Source organism: Notolepis coatsorum (assembly GCF_963971535.1).
Source record: "Notolepis coatsorum genome assembly, chromosome: 18".
Classification (NCBI taxonomy): Eukaryota; Metazoa; Chordata; class Actinopteri; order Aulopiformes; family Paralepididae; genus Notolepis; species Notolepis coatsorum.
In genome coordinates this window covers 27,686,743-27,705,231 of record NC_140182.1, presented here as the reverse complement: position 1 = coordinate 27,705,231, position 18,489 = coordinate 27,686,743, and positions in this window count along the sequence as shown.

Genomic DNA, 18,489 nt, shown 5'->3' with positions numbered 1-18,489 from the left:
AACAAGGCACAAGGGTTAATCACTGTCAGACTTGGACAGCATGTCTGTTGTCCGGGCAAGATGAGCAGTGGAATGTTTCGCAATCACCATGATGTATCCCAATTAAAGCCCTTAATGGTTCAGTGTAGTTAATGTTTCCAAGAGTGTAGTTAATGGTTCAAACAGTGTAGTTAATGTTTCAAACAGTGTAGTTAATGTTTCCAACAGTGTAGTTAATGGTTCAAACAGTGTAGTTAATGTTTCAAACACTGCATTTAATGTTTCAAACAGTGTAGTTAATGTTTCAAACAGTGTAGTTAATCTTTCAAACAGTGTAGTTAATGTTTCAAACAGTGTAGTTAATGGTTCACAGTGTAGTTAATCTTTCAAACAGTGTAGTTAATGTTTCACAGCGTTCTCCTGGCCGTCGCCTGCAAGTTACTGGTTGTTTTTCTAAGTCTGTATTCTATTTTTACAGCGCGTTCGCAGCAGAACCGTCATATCTCTGCTACCGAGGCCTCAGACCCCCTCAGTGTCAGAACAAAATTATATCTGCGATATGGTGGAGCGGGAGAGGGTGTGGACAAGAGGTGGCACTATGTGTGTGTGTGTGTGTGTGTGTGTGTGTGTGTGTGTGTGTGTGTGTGTGTGTGTGTGTGTGTGTGTGTGTGTGTGTGTGTGTGTGTGTGTGTGTGTGTGTGTGTGTGTGTGTGTGTGTGTGTGTGTGTGTGTGTGTGTGTGTGTGTGTGTGTGTGTTGTGTCTCTGTGCACAGGGGGGTAATAACAACGTTTGAGTGATGACAGTGACAAAGGCTGATGTCTGCTCAGGGCCCATGTGGCCTCCGCTATAAAGATACGATGGTTGAGAGTTGGTCTCATTCTGTTAATCTCCCCATAAATGGCCTGCTTTGCTCCCAGAGCGAGAGAGGGATGAAAAATACACCCCTGTTTGTTCCACCGCTATTGGGAATTTAATGGTGGGGTTTCTGGAGAGACAGAGAGAGAAAGAGAGGGAGAGAGAGGGAGCTTGCAAGGCTTTATGTCAAGAAAAAGAGAGATGGGGGGTTGAGAGGGAGAGAGAGAGGGGTGGGTAGAGAGTGGGAGAGAGGGAAAAAGAGAGGGAGAGAAAGAGAGAGGGATTTATGTCAAGAGAAAGAGGTTATAGTTGTGGATGTGTACAGTAACAGTATATAACACTATCTCCTTCCTATGTATTTTCTCCCTTTGTGTCGGACATTAGAGAGTATGTTTGTTTAAGGCTTCCATGCAATGTGGAACTACTGTATAACCGCAGGGTGCTTATAGCTGCAGGTACAAAGTGCTCGTATATCGATTTCTTCTTCATGTCAGATATTCTGATTTCATACCGTATATATATATATGGTTGTTGTTATATTTGTTGTAATGCATTTGTTGTTACATTTGCCATATTTGCCTCGCTTCCATTACCATGTCTTTTACCGTGTTTTATTATAGTGCCATTTATATGTACAGCACTTGTGGTGCAACTACAGTTGTTTCAAATTCGCTTTACATTTACATTTAGTCATTTAGCTGACGCTTTTATCCAAAGCGACTTACAAGTTCTGTACGACAAGTCATCAGGAAGGGCACAACTCTATCAGCTGAGAAACAATGTTCAGAAACAGTGTTGAGTGCTACAGTGTAGCACTTATTTTTTCAGATAATGGTTGAAGAAGTGAGTCTTTAGTCAACGGCGAAAGATTGGACGGGTTTCGGCTGTCCTAACTGGGGTGGGTAGTTCATTCCACCATTGTGGGGCAAGGACTGAGAAAAGGCAGGTTCTCCTTGATGACCCTCCCGGAGCTCGGACAGGAGTGGTGTCTGAGATGGCCAGAAGATGCAGAGTGTAAGGGTCTTGAGGGTGTGTAGTTAGAGACCATTGACCGGAGGTAGGCGGGAGCGGTTCCCTTTGCTGCACGGTATGCCAGGTCGAGGGCCTTGAAGCGGATTTGTGCCACAATGGGGAGCCAGTGCAGGTCCTTAAGAAGCTTTAGAAATAAAAACCGACTTACTTACTATACTATAGTGTTCAGTTTGAGGAGAGTATGGCCTCCAGCAGCAGGCCAGCATACAGTAGTGGTCTGACAGCTATAAATATCTGGTGCCTTTTAATAATAATAATAATAATAAACGTTATTTGTATAGCACCTTTCATATAGAAACTGTGAGGGCTGGTCCAGTACTGCGCGCTTCTCAGTGCCAATTACCATCACGCACCTGAGAGGAGTTACCAATCAGCCCGGCGGGAGCACTCTTATACTGGGTTTGCTGATCATTTCTGTGTTGGGTCGTCTTGTCACCACGTACTCTACTGCTGTTCCCTCTCGTGTTCCTCCAGTGCGTCCTTGGAGGTTGTTGCTGTGTTCTCTCTCTGCCTCCGTGGACCCGTGCCTCATTTTCCCACTTCGACCTTGCTTCTGGTGAGTCTTTTGGAAGACTATTTTTTTTGCCCTGGACTCACTGCCTTCGTCTGTTTTTTGTGTGTTTCCTCAAACACTGAAGATTTGTTGATTGTTTTGTTACTGGACTTGCCTGTGTGTTTCCTCAAACACTGAAGAATTGTTGATTGTTTCGTTACTGGACTCTGCCTGTGTGTTTCCTCAAACACTGAATAATTGTTGATTGTTTTGTTACTGGACTCTGCCTGTTATTTTCTACGTTTTGGAACTAATGTCATTCTCCGTTTCTATTTTCCCCGCGAGTGGGAGAGCATAAAGCTGCAGAGCCGCAGAGTCAACTCTGCTAAGGGCAGTGCTGCAAAGCCGCAGAGTCAACTCTGCTTAGGGCAGTGCTGCAGAGCCGCAGAGCCCAACTTGGCTAAAGGACATTCCCCTCAAGAGGATTAACATTGTGGTTGCACATTTTCTGTTTTGTGAAAATAAATACGCCCTTCGGTTTTGGCTAACTCTGAACTACCTGTCTGTGTCGTGCTGTTGGGGTTGTTTACAACCCATAACAGAAACTGCAGCTCAAAGTGCTTCACAACAGAAAAAAGACAGGCATAAAATGAGCACATAAAGTGCAGACATATAAAATCACAGTTTTTCACATTAGGATCTAACATCCCAACAGCCCACCTTGTTTATGGTTTGATTCAAATAGACAATAATAAAAAGAGTAAGATAAAACAGACAGAGTAATATATTGCATTAGTGCGTTTGTGCTATATTGTTATATTATTTTTACATGATAAATGTCTGTCTTTCATACAGGTAGCAGATGTTTGACGCTATATAGTGGGGGCCACAGTGGCTCAGGATGTAGAGCGGCCGTCTGGTAATCGGAATGGTTCCCAGTTCGATTCTGGCTCCTCCCGGCAATGCCTCAAAGTGTCGTTGAGCAAGACACTTAACACCCTAAAGTGCTCCCGATGAGCAGGTCGGTACCTTGCATGGTCGCCTCCGCCGTCGGTGTGTGAATGTGTGAGTGAATGTGAGGCATAACTTGTAAAGTGCTATGGATAAAATACAATATATAAAATATAAATGCATTTCATTTACCATATATGGTAACAGTGATCTACAGGTAGACGTTTGATATTATATAGTAAGTCTATGATCAAAATCCATCTCTTTCTTTTCTATCAGACGTTGTTATCCCCTAGATCAGGGGTCGGGAACCTATGGCTCGCGAGCCATATATGGCTCTTCTGGTGACAGCATATGGCTCCCAGAAATTTGTGAGTAAAAAAAAAAAAAAAAAAAAAAAAATTTATTTTTTATTTTAATACTTGTGCTATTTCTTAATAATACTGTGTAATTTTAAAGTAAACAGAAATTAGTTTTGAAGATACAGCTAATAGTATCTGTAGCTGAAGATATAGCGAGCAGAGCTGGCGAGGGAACACAAGTGGACAGAAATTAAAAATCTTCAACCTGAAGACCAGCTGATTCTTAAAACTTGGAACGAGCTTCCTGTGACATACCACACAATGCAGCGTGAGTATTGCCGTATTGACCATGTTTGGCTCTACATATGCATATGGGCAGTCATTCTCGCATATGAGGAACATTAAGACCAACCTACGCTCACGTTTAACTGATGGAAGCCTCAACGCCTGCATGAAGCTCAACCTCAGCACGTATGAACCAGATTACAAGGCCATCAGCAAAACCATGCAGCACCAGAAGTCGCATTAAAAGTAAGACATATTTAATTTATTATACTGTGGTGACCTATATTAAGAGACATTCACCAAGGTGGGTTTGTGCCTTTAAGAGTGTGGGTTGTACTGTTTAGGGGACAGGTTAAATACCACTTCCGGTTCCGGGTTAACTTTGTTGTCATTTGTAAATGCTATGTGAGTGAGAAGTAAAGTACCTCAACTCGAACCACGTCTCTGGCTCGCTACTTTCTTATCGCCACATTGGTGACCCTGTGAAGAACATTGGTAACGTTAACAGCATTTAGCGTTATGTCTCAAGACAACGGCGTCGCGCAACCGCAAGCTCCCGCGCCGAATGCTAACGACGCTAACATGCTACAAGCGAACATTTACGCTGCGACCGTCAAGTTGCCCGACTTTTGGCAGCATAATCCCCGGCCGTGGTTTCAACACATCGAAGCCCAATTCCAGCTGAGAGGAATAACACAGGATATAACTAAGTACTTCCATGTTGTGGCGGCGTTGGATGCTTCAACGACGGCACGGGCGATGATGCTGTTGGAGGATCCGCCGGCAGCTGACAAGTACAATGCGCTAAAGACATTCCTTCTGAAGCTATATGAACTGTCAGAACTGGAGAAAGCGGACCGCCTGCTGTCCCTCAACGGCCTCGGCGATGGCAAACCGTCGGAGTTGATGGAAAAAATGCTGGCTGTACTGGGATCAGCTGATCCCTCTTTTCTATTTACACACATTTTCTTGCGACAGCTTCCAGTGCCTGTGCGCACAGCACTGGCGAGTTCCCTCCTCTCCTCCACCAAGGACTATCGCGGCCTGGCTGCAGAGGCGGACAGGGTTTTCCTGGCCAACAGGCAGCAGCAGTTTGTCCATGCGCTGCTGCCCCACCAGGGCACCTCTGCCCCACCACTGGAGGCCTATACAGACACCGCGGCTGCGGTGACAGCCCGACGCCAACCCGACGATGGGCTCTGCTATTACCATGCCAGGTTTGGGGACAGGGCCAAGCAGTGTCGCAAGCCATGCAGTTTCAAGGGGCAGGGAAACGCCAGGGCCGGCGCTCATTAGTGGCTGTGGGTGCCGGCCATGACTGCAAGCTATTGTTTATCACCGACTCCTTGTCTGGCCGGCGGCTGCTGGTGGACTCGGGCGCGCAACGCAGCATCCTGCCGGCACAGGGCGTGGACACCATGGACGGCAGACACGGGCCCCAGATGGACGCAGCGAACGGTACGCCCATACGTACCTACGGCACCAGGTATGTGGAGGTGTGTTTTGGGGGGCGCCGTTTCGGCTGGGGTTTTGTGATGGCTGCGGTGTCCACGCCGCTCCTGGGAGCAGACTTCCTCTGTGCTTTCAGCTTACTGGTAGATGTTAAAAACTGTCGCTTGATCGATGCCCTCTCTTTTTCCTCTTACCCCTGCACACTTGGGGCGGTTGGGGGGGGCGGAGCTCTCTGCCTGTTGAACACACTTGCCACCGGGGACCCGTATGAACGCCTGCTCGCCGGTTTCCCTGACCTCACCACACCCACGTTCTCATCGGCAGTGGCCAAACACGGTGTGGAACACCATATTACCACAGAGGGCCCCCCAGTCTATGCCCGGGCCCGGCGCCTCGACTCAGCCAAGCTGGCAATCGCCAGGGGGGAGTTTTCCACCATGGAGCGACTTGGCATTGTGCGCCGCTCGAACAGCCCGTGGGCTTCTCCATTACACATGGTTACAAAGGCTGGCGGAGGTTGGCGCCCATGCGGCGATTTCCGTCGCCTTAATAACGCCACAACCCCCGACCGGTACCCTGTTCCGCACATACAGGACTTCTCTACCCACCTGGCAGGGGCTGTCATCTTCTCCAAGGTGGACCTGGTGCGCGGTTACCACCAGGTGCCGGTCCATCCACGGGATGTGCCAAAGACAGCTGTCATTACACCCTTTGGGCTTTTCGAATTCCTAAGAATGCCTTTCGGGCTCATGGGGGCGGCGCAGACGTTTCAGCGCCTGATGGACTCTGTGCTCCAGGACATGCCATTTTTGTTTGTGTACTTGGATGACATTCTTATAGCCAGTACGTCCATAGAGGAGCACATGACACACCTCCAGCAGCTGTTTGAGCGGCTCAGTAAACACGGCCTCATCGTAAACCCAACCAAGTGCCAGTTCGGGCAGTCCTCCATCACTTTCCTCGGACACCATGTCGCTCCACAGGGAGCCACCCCACTCCCCGCCAGGGTGGAGGCCGTGGCCAGTTTTCCTCGTCCCCGCACCGTACGGGCTCTACAGGAGTTCCTGGGCATGGTGAACTTTTACAACCGGTTCCTTCCCCATGCTGCCCACCTCATGCGGCCCTTGTATGAGGCCCTGCGGGGCAAAGTGCCCAAGGACGAGTTAGATTGGTCCTCGGGGATGGACAGCGCTTTTGGGGCTGCCAAGAACGCGCTAGCCAACGCTGCTCTGCTGGCGCACCCCTCTCCCACTGCCCCGGTCGCCCTCACGACAGACGCCTCTGACTATGCAGTGGGGGCGGTGTGCGAGCAGTGGGTGGGCGGTGCCTGGCAGCCACTGGCCTTTTTTAGCAAACAGCTCCGCGACAACGAGCGTAAGTACAGTACTTTCGACAGGGAACTGCTGGGTCTGTTCCTCGCCACCAGGCACTTTAGATTCCTGTTGGAAGGCCGCCAGTTCACTGCCTTTGTGGACCACAAGCCGTTAACGTTCTCCATGGCCAAGACCTCGGAGCCGTGGTCGGGACGTCAGCAGCGGCAGCTATCGGCGATCTCCGAGTTATCCACGGACATTCAGCACGTGGCGGGCAAGGACAACTTTGTCGCCGACTGCCTCTCTCGGGCGGTCATCGGGTCCGTCCACTTGGGACTCGATTATGCCGCCATGGCGGCAGACCAAGCCACGGACTCGGACATTCAGGCCTATCGGACGGGTCCTACCGCACTGCAGCTGGAGGATGTGGTGTTCGACACAGCTAACGCCACTCTCCTCTGCGACGTCTCCACTGGCCAACCGCGCCCTATGGTGCCTACGGCCTGGCGGCGCCGGGTTTTTAACATGATCCACAGCCTTTCCCACCCAGGTGTGAAGGCCTCGACTAAGCTGGTGGGGGTCAAGTTTGTGTGGCCTGGCCTCCGGAAGGATGTTAGGACCTGGGCTAGCTCATGTGTGGCGTGCCAGCGTGCCAAGGTGCACCGCCATACCAAAGCCCCTTTGGCACCGTTTATAGTGCCGGAGAGGCGGTTCGACCATGTGAATGTGGACCTGGTGGGCCCCCTGCCCCCCTCCCGTGGATATACTCACCTCCTCACCATGGTGGACAGGACCACCAGGTGGCCGGAGGCTGTTCCACTGTCCTCCACTACGGCAGCGGAGGTGGCCCGGGCGTTCATCGGCTGCTGGGTGGCCCGTTTTGGCACACCGGGGGACATCACAAGCGACAGGGGCCCCCAGTTCACTTCGGAGCTCTGGACTGCAGTTGCGGAGCACCTGGGGGTGAAGATCCACCGCACTACGGCGTACAACCCGCAGGGCAACGGACTTTGCGAGCGGTTCCATAGGGACATGAAGGCCGCTCTTCGGGCTGCCCTTACGGATGGCGCCTGGGTTGACCGCCTCCCGTGGGTCTTGCTTGGTCTTCGTTCTGCCCCCAAGGAGGACCTCCAGGCCTCGTCCGCCGAGCTGGTGTATGGCCAGCCGCTGCGGGTCCCTGGGGAGTTTCTTCCGGGGGCCACAGCGTCCTGGTCCGTCGCCTCCCATCGAACAGCGTCCCGGGGTGTTGCCGATGCCCTTATTCCCATTCCAACATCCCGCCACTGCCTTCCCCAGTCCTACGTCCCTAGGGACCTGCCATTGGCCAAATATGTTTTCATCCGCCACGACAGCCATCGGACCCCGCTGCAGCCCCCTTATGACGGGCCTTTCCGTGTCTTGGAGGCAGGCACTAAAAACGTTGTTGTGGACATGGGAGGCAGGCCAGAGCGGGTCACTATAGACCGTCTTAAGCCTGCTCACTTGGACAAGGACGAACCAGTTAAGTTGGCCCTACCCCCGCGGCGGGGGCGCCCCCCGGTTTCGGCTCAGACCCCTGCCCTATCCTCTGTTCCGGCCTTGGCCCCTTCCGTGGCCCGGCCGCTGGTTCCACTTATCTCCCTTAATCCCCCTCTGGTTAAGCGCAGTCGGTTCGGCCGCTTGATCCGTCCCCCTCCACGTTGACTATTTCATGCTGTGATCTGTTCACTGATGGACTGTTCACTGGCTATTAATTAGTTGCAGTTTTTGTATTGGTGAATTCTGGGGGGGCCTGTGTGGTGACCTATATTAAGAGACATTCACCAAGGTGGGTTTGTGCCTTTAAGAGTGTGGGTTGTACTGTTTAGGGGACAGGTTAAATACCACTTCCGGTTCCGGGTTAACTTTGTTGTCATTTGTAAATGCTATGTGAGTGAGAAGTAAAGTACCTCAACTCGAACCACGTCTCTGGCTCGCTACTTTCTTATCGCCACAATACGTTAAAAATACTATATGGCTCTCAATGAAATATATTTAGAAATATTTGGCTTTTATGGCTCTCCCAGTCAAAAAGGTTCCTGACCCCTGCCCTAGATGTACCTTCAGGCTGAGTCAAGTACTAGTAGCCAACCTATAAAATCTGAAATCATACAGTGATTATACAACACCTTTTCCTGTGGGACCTAATCTTTAACTCTTGACCAACGGCAGAGGCAACCTTGCAAGGTGCCAACCTGCTCATCGGAAGCAGTTAAGGGGTTAAGTATCTTGCTCAAGGACACATCGACACACTGCCGGGAGAAACCAGACTTGAACTGGGAACCTTCCGATTACCAGACATTGACAACCGCTTTACCTCCTGAGCTAAATATGTATAATACATTATGTACATATGTACACATGTCACATTTTCGATACAATACTTGTAGTTATTTACATATTTTAAGCGAGATCGAGCCTGTGGTGAGCTCCTAGATAGTCATGGTTTATGCATGCATTAAATGCAGAGGACAGACTGTTGTACATGTTTGATAATAAAGATCTTCTCATTCTAATTCACTGCTTAATTGCGTGTGATTAGGGAGGTTGAATATAGCTTTCTTTTGGCAACCGGTGATGTTTGTGTGATTTGTAAAATGATGCACAGGTCTCTAGTGTTTCCCTGTGCCGTCGGCAATATATCTCAGGAGTGGTTTTAACTGGAGTGTCAATATTCCTTCCTCCTGTGAAATCCTGTGACATTTCTTCCTGATCGATGCAGTTCTCCAGAAGAGGATGATGTGTGCTGTTTGCCAACGAGAGGAGGAAATCGTTCTTTTCCCTCAAGTGCTTTTCTCCTTTATCAAACCCACACGTTCCTTTATCAAACCCACACGTTCCTTTATCAAACCCACAAGTTCCTTTATCAAACCCACACGTTCCTTTATCAAACCCACATGTTCCTTTATCAAACCCACACGTTCCTTTATCAAACCCACACGTTCCTTTATCAAACCCACATGTTCCTTTATCAAACCCACATGTTCCTTTATCAAACCCACACGTTCCTTTATCAAACCCACACGTTCCTTTATCAAACCCACACGTTCCTTTATCAAACCCACACGTTCCTTTATCAAACCCACACGTTCCTTTATCAAACCCACACGTTCCTTTATCAAACCCACATGTTCCTTTATCAAACCCACATGTTCCTTTATCAAACCCACATGTTCCTTTATCAAACCCACATGTTCCTTTATCAAACCCACACGTTCCTTTATCAAACCCACACGTTCCTTTATCAAACCCACATGTTCCTTTATCAAACCCACACGTTCCTTTATCAAACCCACACGTTCCTTTATCAAACCCACATGTTCCTTTATCAAACCCACACGTTCCTTTATCAAACCCACATGTTCCTTTATCAAACCCACACGTTACTTTATAAAACCCACACGTTCCTTTATCAAACCCACATGTTCCTTTATCAAACCCACACGTTACTTTATCAAACCCACACGTTCCTTTATCAAACCCACACGTTCCTTTATCAAACCCACAATACAAACACGTTCCTTTATCAAACCCACAATACAAACACACACATTCCTTTATTAAACGCACAATACAAATACACAAGTTCCTTTATTAAACCCACTATACACACATTCCTTTATCAATGTGTGTATAGTTTGTATCAAGCCCTCCAACCTAACAAGGCCACTGGCCATGACAACATCCCCTCCAAATTCCTCAGAGACTCAGCAGCCGCCATCACCCCAGTCATCACCCACATAATAAACCTCTCCATAAAATAGGGATACATCCCCAAAGACTTCAAAATTGCGAGAGTGACCCCCCTGCACAAAAAGGCAGCAAATTAGACCCAGGCAACTACCGCCCTGTTTCTTCTATTCTTACCTCCATCTCGAAAGTCATGGAAAAAAACAAGTAGAAAAGTACCTTGCGGGAAAAAAAGGGAATCTACGAATTCCAATCTGGCTTCAGAACATCCCACTCCACTGACACATGCCTTCTCTATTTGCACAACCACATCAAACAAGAGGTGGACGCGGGCAAATACTGCAGCATGGTCATGCTGGACCTCCAAAAGGATTTTGACACAGTCAATCACTCCATTCTGATTGACAAGCTAAAAGCAATTGGTTTTGATAGTTCATCAGTGAGCTGGATGCAATCCTACCTGGAGGGGAGAGAACAGATGGTGCAGGTAAACGGTACACTACTAGGACCCTTACTGTTCCTAATTTATGCAAATGAATGTCATCAGCTTGTGACTGCAACTTGTTCCTGTTCACGGACGACTCAGCCCTGCTGGTCTCTGACAGCCAGGGGCAAGTTGCCGGCACAATCCGACCTAGACCGTGGCGGGTCACATATGTAATCAGATAATACTTAAAATTGGTAAACAAACAGCACATAGTGCTGAAAATATTCATTTTGACTGTTGTTTTGATAGGGTTAGGGTCTTTACTCTTGGCCAAATTTGAAAAAAAAGCTACATTTATTAATACGTATTGATCTATTTATGGCGTGAAATTATTGCCGGTCCAGTGCCGGACCGCTCAGGCTTAAGGGGTTAATGCTATTCACGTGAAGGCTGAGCGGGTTGTCGGGGGCTATTGTTCACGCCCAATACAGACCTGCAAAGGTGTTACATCCCAGACTATCTTTGAGAGGCGTTATCTCTGCTTGCTGAAATAAGAAATGGAAAGGTTTCACAAGATTCAAATAAGCACATCTTCTTCAATCATTTTCAGATTTCAATCTATGATGCATCATTTGAAAGCTTACATTCTGTAATTTCACATTCTGGAAAAATCTGGAAAATGACTATGGCGACATATGGTCAGAATCGCTGGTCGCGGTCACATATGCACACACAGACACGCACGTCCCCATTATTGTCATACAATCAGCATCACATCTGACAGGCAGCGCTTTGTCACTGGTGTCTATTAAAGGCCGGAATCTGTCGGGGGGGTGATAGGCGAGCCAGAGGCTGCAGGGAGTGAGCAGCGATGGGCGATTAGCTGACGGCTGAGTCAGGCCACTGGCAGCCCTGCGTGTCAGAGTCAGAAGGGGGAGATCCATGGTAGTCATAAACCCTGGCTTCACGAGAGCCCTGTGGAGCCCCAGCACAGATTAGGTTCAAAGGATGATGCCTGCCTTTCTTGCTCTGCACACATCTTAAATCCTGCTTTTATTCAGTCAGATCTGTAGACGTATTCTCAGGAAGCCGTATCCCCAGTGTCAGCAGCAACGAGGCAGCCAGAGAGAGACGTCTGGGTCTAGAAATACACAATCTGTCATTGATTTAGCTTATCAGGTTTCGTTGGTTCCTACAGTCTACCTTTGTAAATCCGGTTTCATTGGTTCCTACAGTCTACCTTTGTAAATCAGGTTTCATTGGTTCATACAGTATTTGTAAATCAGGTTTTGTTGGTTCTTACAGTCTACCTTAGTAAATCATGTTTAGTTGGTTCATACAGTCTACCTTTGTAAATCATGTTCAGTTGGTTCATACAGTCTTTCTAAATCAGGTTTAGTTGGTATATCTTTGGTCTATCTTTGTAAATCAGGTTTAGTTGGTCTATCGTTGTAAATCAGGTTTAGTTGGTTCATACTGTAACGTCCTCGGAAACGGATGACTTTCAAGCTGGAAAAGCTGGATCGGACGGCCCGTGACTCGTGTGCACGTTGCGGCACTTTGCGCTCCTTTGCCGGCTCCGGGCTGCATTTTCAACCAATACATTGTTGGAAAGTTGAATTTGCCGCCCTTCGATCGTCACCACACTCAACCTATTGCGTGATTTCATTCTCGAGTTACAAAACAAAACATCTGGTGAGCATAATTTGACAAGCCGTTTCGGACGAGTGACCACGTCTGGTTGTGATTGGTCCTGAACTCACCAGTCACCGCTGATTGACCACCGTTGTAGCCAAGGAGCGTCTGCTCCGAAAGCGATCCCAGACGGGCACTGAGAGTGGGGGAAGGTGACACAAGAAGACGAAATTAATGGCAGCAGACGGCCATTTTGGATAACATTTTTACTGGTACACACATTACAAAAACACCTTTATAAAACATTCATTTTCTGTGGGATTTTTATAAACTTTACTACATACGACTTCAGGCTATTGCATCATTATGTTTTCCAGCTCCTAACTCTCAGCTGGAACTATGGCAACCAGTAAAAATAAATGTGAGTACACAAACACTTTTGTGTAAGAAACTTCAGAATGTTACCTTTCAAAAGAGACCAGACTCGTGCATCTGCTATAAGTATAACATATAATAAATCGCAAATTACTTTGGGTATGCAATAAAAAAAAAAAAAAAAAAAAAAAAAATTGCCCGATGCTTAAGAGGTTAACTCTTATGCTAAACCCCAAACCACCCACTCCAACTCCAACTGTCTCGTTTCACCCTCTCCTCTGACATCCTGTCAACTCTACCTTTGAGTGAGACTTTTTCTGCTCTCCCTTCAGGCAACCTCCACCCTCCTCTCAGCCCTCTCAACCTCCACCCTCCTCTCAGCCTCCACCCTCCTCTCAGCCCTCTCAACCTCCACCCTCCTCTCAATCTTCACCCTCCTCTCAGCCCTCTCAACCTCCACCCTCCTCTCAGCCCTCTCAACCTCCACCCTCCCCTCAGCCCTCTCAACCTCCACCCTCCTCTCAGCCCTCTCAACCTCCACCCTCCTCTCAGCCCTCTCAAACCTCCACCCTCCTCTCAGCCCTCTCAACCTCCACCCTCCTCTCAACCTCCACCCTCCTCTCAGCCCTCTCAACCTCCACCCTCCTCTCAACCTCCACCCTCCTCTCAGCCCTCTCAACCTCCACCCTCCTCTCAGCCCTCTCAACCTCCACCCTCCTCTCAACCTTCACCCTCCTCTCAGCCCTCTCAACCTCCACCCTCCTCTCAACCTTCACCCCCTCTCAGCCCTCTCAACCTCCACCCTCCTCTCAACCTCCACCCTCATCTTAGCCCTCTCAACCTCCACCCTCCCCTCAGCCCTCTCAACCTCCACCCTCCTCTCAGTCCTCTCAACCTCCACCCTCCTCTCAGTCCTCTCAACCTCCACCCTCATCTCAGTCCTCTCAACCTCCACTTTCCTCTCAGCCCTCTCAACCTCCTTCGACAAGCTCTGCCCCCTCACCAGCGGTTCCCCACCCAGACCATGGCTGACGGATGCGGTTAGAGAAGAAAAGACAGAGCTTGAGAGCTGCGGAGAGGAAGTGCAAAAAGACCCACCTCACTGGTGACATCACTACCTATCATCACTACCTATCATCACTACCTATCATCACTACCTATCATCACTACCTAGCATCACTACCTATCATCACTACTCTCCAAAACATTACTACTGCAAAAGTCCCTTTCTTTCAACATAAGATCGAGGCCTCGGTTAAGAACCTCCGCAAACTGCACAGCACCATGCCCCCCCCCCCCCCACTCTCACTGCAGAGAACTTTGCCATCTTCTTTGAGAAAAAGGTAGGGAACATCCACAACTGCTTCTCACAGGAACCTCATCTTTCACTTTGTCATCTTTCTCTCCCATTAACTCATCAATAAAACAATCCTGAACCCCACCACCATAGATAACTATGAACAATGTTCTCTCTATCACTGGAACGTGCTGTATCCAACCAGCTCACATCTATTGCAGAACGACCTCCTGGAGCACCATCAGTCAGGCTTCCAGAACGGTTGCTCCATAGAGATCAGATCTTGGTTAATGTGCATCCCTTGCAGGAATGGGAGTTATAGGTTCGGCGCTGGCATGGCTATCATCCTACCTCAACTGCTCCCATCAACTATCATGGAAAGGCACCCTATTGGACCCCTGTCCCCTACAGACGGGTGTCCTCCAGTTTTCGGACCCCTCCTCTTCTCGCTCTACATCAAATCTCTGGGTAACATTATCACATCTCGTGCCTTCTCAGGCTACGTTTAGACGGAGAGCAGACCGGCCGTCAAACTAGAACGCCTCTATAAAAAAACCTGCCTCACCATCCACGCCGACCTCCACAAACAGCACGTCTCCTCCTACCATGATGCACTCCAAGCTGCCAAATCTGCCCACTACTCCACCATCATCAACAGCAGCAACCGCAACCACCGGACCCTCTTCTCCACTGTCAAGAAACTCCTACAACCCCCGGACATTAACTCACTCTCCTCCCCTGACCTCTGCAACTCGTTTCTCATCTTCTTCAATAATAAAGTATCTCTAATCAACAGCTCACTGACTGCCCGCATCGCCAATTCCCCCACCCTCGCCCCCCCACCAACATTTTTCCCCCACCTGACTCCATCCCTCCCACCCCTTTTACTGCCTTCGCCCCAGTTGACTCCTCCTTCATCATGGACCTCATGACCACCTCCAAGACCACTACCTGCTCCCTTGACCCCCTACCCACTACTCTCACCAAAGCCTGCCTCCCTGCTCTCATCCCCCACCTCACCGCCCTTTTCAACCAGTCACTATCCCTAGGCCACGTCCCCTCCCCCTACAAACTCGCCGCTGTCACCCCTGTCCTCAAAAAACCCACTCTTGACCCATCCAGCCTCTCCAACTACCGCCCCATATCCAATCTTCCTTTTTTCTCAAAAACACTGGAACGTATTGCTGCCTCCCAACTCCACTCCCATCTCCAGTCCAACACCCTCTATGAACCCCTTCAGTCTGGCTTCCGTCCCGCTCACAGCACCGAAACTGCACTGGTTAAGGTCATCAACGACCTCCTCATCTCCGCTGACTCCGGTGCCCTCAACATCCTGATCCTACTCGATCTCAGTGCAGCCTTTGACATAGTGTGTCACTCCATCCTCCTCCAAAGGCTGCACCAACTGGGTGTTGAGGGCACAGCACTTGACTGGTTTTCCTCCTACCTCACTGACCGACACCAATTCATCTCCCTCTCCGGCCACACCTCCTCCCCCTCCCCAGTCACACAGGGGGTCCCCCAAGGCTCAGTCCTTGGCCCCCTGCTCTTCATCTGCTACATTCTCCCCCTTGGTCACATCATCCGTAAATACCACCTCAACTTCCACTGTTACGCTGACGACACCCAAATCTACATCAGTACACAATCCCCCCACAGCCCACCCCTCAGTCACATCGAATCATGCATCACCGAACTCCAAACTTGGATGACCCACAACTTCCTCAAACTGAACAGTGACAAGACTGAACTCCTCATCATTGGCACCAAAACCACCCTCACCAGATCACACTCACCATCAACGACTCCACCATCACCCCCTCCTCCCTAGTCCGCAACCTTGGTGTCCTCCTTGACCCCACCCTCTCATTTGACCCCCACGTCCGCTCCATCGTAAAAATATCCTACTTTCACCTCCGCAACATCGCAAAAATCCGTCACTGCCTCTCCCCCCCCGCTGCTGAATCCCTCATTCACGCCTTCATCTCCTCCCGCCTGGACTACTGCAACTCCCTCCTCACTGGTATCACCTCCCGCTCCCTCCATAAACTGCAAATGGTCAAAAATTCAGCCGCCCGCCTCCTCACTAACACCCGGTCCCGCCAACACATCACTCCTGTCCTCCACTCCCTCCATTGGCTCCCGATCAAACACTGCATTAACTTTAAAACACTACTCCTCACCTTCAAAGCCCTCCACAGCCTGGCCCCCCCCTACCTGACTGATCTCCTTCTCCTCTACCGCCCCACCCGTTCCCTCCGGTCCTCCTCCACTGCCTCCCTCACTGTCCCGACATCCAAGCTTAAAAACTTCGGAGATCGGGCCTTCTCTCGCACTGCACCCCGACTCTGGAACTCCCTCCCCCAGTCCATCGAGACTCCCCTACACTCTCCACCTTCAAAGCTCGCCTCAAAACCCACCTGTTCTCCCTTGCCTTCAACCCCCCCCACCCCTAAACCCCCCCCCTCCCCTCCAACCTGATTGATATCTGTCTCCAGTCCTTTTTTGTGCTATCAGGCTGTCTCCCCTGTTCCCCCCATGGTCTCATGTTCCTTTTGTTTTTGTTTCTTTGTTGTTTTTGTTTTTGTTTCTTTGCTTTTGTTTCTTTGTTTGTACCCCTGCTCCCGACTACTGTCAGCGACTTCGGGTTATTGAGAAGCGCTATATAAATTAAATTAATTATTATTATTATTATTATTAGAGTCTGAACAGAAACAGCAAAAGTCATCTTGCGGTCTCACTTTTAATTTTGCGTTTAGACTAGCGTTTTGGGATGGAATTCTGCGTGCAGACGACGCTGTAACGACTCGAGCCCCACTGTCACACGATTGGCGCATATGTCACATGACGTGCTGTGAAGACCCGCCCTACTCTGCCTCTGATTCGCAGACTGTGGGTGGGGAATGTGATTGGACCAAAGCAGAGTCACTCACAGACAGTGGGTCCAGTACTAATAGTTGTGATAGCCGCGGGACAGATTCTTGTGTATTTAAAAGTACTGCCAATGTAGCCTTCAGGTGATCGCCATGGATAGAATCAGACATGCTTTGTTTACGCTTCTAGGCTACTGGCGCATGCCTGTGATGTAAGCAGTACGCGTGACGAGAGCCTTGACAACCCTTTCGTCATCATTTTATGCGGTTTGACAGTTTAGATGATAGCGCAAAGGTTTATCGTTTCTAGGAATTCCACCCTGGAAGGTGGTCTCACTTTTTTACGGTTTCACCCAGTAAAAACGCCGTTTCCGTATAAACGAAAGGCACATCCGAAAAAATATTTTTGCGGATTCACCTGCTAGCGTTTCCGTCTAAACAGGGCCTCATACAACTGCTATGCTGATGACACTCAACTCTTCTTCTTTCCTCCCTCAGATACCTATGTCTGTGAATGGATCTCTGCCTGCCTGTTCAACATTTCTTCCTGGATGACGACCAACCTCCTCAAACGGAACCTGAGCAAAACGTACAGGAGAACGTAGTCGTGGCTTTTTCCCCGACCACCAAGAAACTAGGTGTGGTCCTTGTCAAGGACTTCACCTCAACAACCAGAACCTGCAGAATCTTCCTGAGCAATGTGAGAAGGATTCCTGACAAAAGAAGCCACCCAACTCCTCCTGGGCCCTATTCCCCGTACCTGGTTCAACTAAGTCGATCAAGAGTCCCATTATCCAGATTCAGTTAACCCGATGTTTGAAGCCGGGATTTTCCTGTTCCTCGAAGGTGGATTCAGTCTCGTTAACTCAAACCAGACTTGAGACCAAGGATAAGTGCGCGCGGCCGCTTCAGTTGAAAAGCCATCACGTATCGATAGCAGAGATCCTGATTTTCTAACGGCATTGATTGATTAATTGATTTAAAACGTTATTAACAGGTTGCAGTACGGCTCAATCGCCTCGCCGACAAGTTAAATGCGTTATCTATAGGCTAATTTTAAGTCCCTCATTACCCCAATCAATCAGATTATATTTCTTTAAACTTGCCTGCTGGCAGTAGGTTTATGGAATGGATAATCAAATGAGATCTTGCTAGCGAAAATAATTCGTTAAACTGTTATGCAGAATAAGGATACGGCTCTCTTACCCATTGATTGATGTATGGTGGATCTTTTACTTATCTACACTGTGGTGTAATGGTTTCTGCTTTTTCACTTTCACACAGGCGGCCCGGGTTCGAATCCCACTTCTCCTAGTCTTTTCCTTCTTTTTGCAATGTAGGAATAATTCAATTTGGTGCACGTTGAGAGCTATATAAAGAATGACATCCTCAATGCATGTAGATTTATAATATTTTAACTTAAAACTAGGCTACTTTTGCGTATAATCATTAATATTATATTCCAAAAAATTATATTGGAAACACGGGGTTTCAAACACCGGTCGCCCGGT